The following is a 2,718-nucleotide window of genomic DNA, read 5'->3' as shown; positions in this document are numbered from 1 at the left end:
GACAGCCTCTGGTCCTCTCCGGGGGTTTGCAGTGTGGGCTGCATTTTGCCTGTGGGTTGGGGGAGGGCAGGGCGTGCTCCTGGCCACCTGTGCACCCACGTGTACCACACAGCCTCCTGGCTCCTTCCTGCACCTGCAGATGCTGGCGTGTCTGGCCCAACACAAGCTGGTTCATCCCTCCTTGTCATGCCTTAGTGCCTGAAGTCTGCCATTAGGGATTATTTCCTTTAGGCTGTCAGTGCCTCCTGTAACTGGGCTGCCTGCTCTCCCCCCATCTGCTTAGCCAGCGCTTCCTTCTGGAGCAGTGCAGTCTGTGGGGATTCTCGCAGCGGTATGGTGCGGAGAGGGGGCTGGGCAGGGGGCACCAGGGGCAGGATGCCAGGCCTCCCACCCTGCGGGCTCGGCCCACCCCAGACCTGGACCCAGTGCTGTTTCTAGATCCTGCCAGGCCATTTTGCCTCTCCCCACCCCCAGTCCCCTACCTCATGCCAACCGCGGGCTGGGGTGAGCCACCTTCTTCCAGCTCCCCCACCCACATTCCACTCCCCCAACCCAGCACCTCCTGCAACCTCGTCTTCCTGCCCCCTCCTGAGCCCAGGGCTGGGGAGCCTTCCCTGCCCTCCACTCAGCCCCGGAGCTGATCCAGCAGATGCAGCTGCCTCTCCACCTTCCGGCCAGGCTGGTCAGACCCTGGCCCACTCCAGACCCCGCAGGAGATGCATCCTGCCCAGTCCCCCAGCACCTTCCAATCCTCATGACTGAAGGGACCACGTGGCTTCCAGGCCTTATGCCACAGCTCCCCAACGTCCGGCCCTTCGCAGCTTTAAGGCCTGACTTCACTCCCTTTCCTGTGTAAGGTGTCACTATGCCAGGCCCTCAGAACCTCACAGGGTGAGCCCAGAATCTCCCAGTTCCCAGGCAATTGCTCGGATGCCCCATCTGTGGCAGGCTGTTTCATCTGGAAAGGTCCCTTTCTATCCCAGACAAGTACCCCATCCCCACCAAGCTTATAGACCTGGAAGTGATCCCAGGCCTCACCCTGTGTGGATGTACCAACTCCAAGGCCCGGGCACCCACTGTAGAATCAGAGTGGCCAAGGATGTGGCAAGGCTAAAGCCAGAGGCACCTCTTCCAGGAAGTCCTCCCTGACCACCCAGCTTGCTCCATCCTGAGCTCTCAGGACAAACTGCCCACCCAACCATGTACCCACGTGATTGCGGCCAGGGTTGCCTGTGGCTTCTCCAGGAGTGTGGGGCTCCTCAGGGAAGAGACAGACTGGAAACACTACATGGGGCCCCCAGGTGGCAGCTGATGCTGGCTGGGCAGTGGCCTCTCCCTGCAGGAGTCTGGGGATACATTCCCCAGGGTCATCCTGTCCTGGGGTTTGCAACATTCTTCCCACCCATGGGTATCAGGAGCCCCCACTGTACTACATCAGCTCTGGGGCAGGTTCTGGGGATGTGAAGACAGCATGGGTGCCTGCCTCAGATCTCACACCCATTTTGGGGAAGGAAAAAATGCACATAAAGCAGCCGAGAGTATTGTCGGATGTGTTCTGAGGGCCCCAAAGGACAGAGAAAATGACGGGGCCTGCGGTGGGTGAGAAAAGTCCTCGCTGAGGAGGGGCTGGGGGATCCGAGCTGCAGTACAAAGGCCCTGGGCTGGGAGACAGGCCTGGGCATGGAGGCAGACTGGCCAGCTCGGGGCAGCGTCTGACCCACTGTGTCTCCCAGTTCACACAACCCTGGGGCCTTGCTAGTTTGCTACAACTTTAGCTCCCACGCGGTGCTCGACCTCCTGAGCAGATGCGGTTCCGGCCGTTTGGGCCAGCACTTCACTCTCATCTGCTCCAGACAAGCCCACCCGACTAGGGGGAAACTGAGGCCCAGAGGTAGGGGACTTGACCAAGGGGACCCAGGCTTCCGTCACACCAGGGTCCTCCCACCCCAATCAGATTGGGATCCAGTCAAACCCGCTCCGGCTGCTCCACATGGCAGTTTCCACGGTAGCGGAAAGATGCTCAGCCCTTAGGAGCTGAGAGTGGCTTCAGTCTGAGTCAACAGCAGTACCAGAAAGCACTCTCCAGTCCCTAAAGGGAAGAGCCAGAGGCCTGTCCCTCTCAGGCAGAGGGCAGGGGTCACCCACTGGCCTCATGATTCCTAGGGAATTTCCACACAATGCCCCCCGACCTCCTGCAGCAGTTCTGTGGCAGGCCCCGGGGCACTGCCGCACGCAAAGTGGACACACAGACCACGGGAGGGGAGCGGTGCCCAGTTCCAGGTAGACCTGGGGAGTCAAGTGGCTGGAAAGAGAAGCAGGCCAAGGTTCTCCACGGACATGGAACCAGAGATGTGGTGGCAGGTGCGAGTCCCAACTCGGGGTGGGCTAGATCCTGCGGACCGAGGACAGCACTGGTATCGTCCCCAAGGGCACAGGAACTGTCCAAGGTCCTGCCAAGGAACAGGATGTAGGGTCCACCATGGCCCCCAGGCCCTCACCCTAGGACTCCTCCCAAAGCTCCCTTCACAATCCCCTGCCTCTGTCACTTGTCCAGATTCAGGGTCAGCAGGGGCAGGGCAAGGGCCTGCCCACCCAACCCTCCAGGGCTCCTGAAGTAGAGATGCAGCCCTGCCCACCTGCGTCCCTGAGTTCCCTCCTACTGGGCAGCCCTTGAGGCAAAGAGCTATGTCCAGGGGAGCAGTAAGGCCTGCAGACCCG

The sequence above is a fragment of the Tursiops truncatus genome, chromosome 11 (genome assembly GCF_011762595.2).
Source record: "Tursiops truncatus isolate mTurTru1 chromosome 11, mTurTru1.mat.Y, whole genome shotgun sequence".
NCBI classification, from domain to species: Eukaryota; Metazoa; Chordata; class Mammalia; order Artiodactyla; family Delphinidae; genus Tursiops; species Tursiops truncatus.
This window is presented reverse-complemented; position numbering follows the sequence as displayed.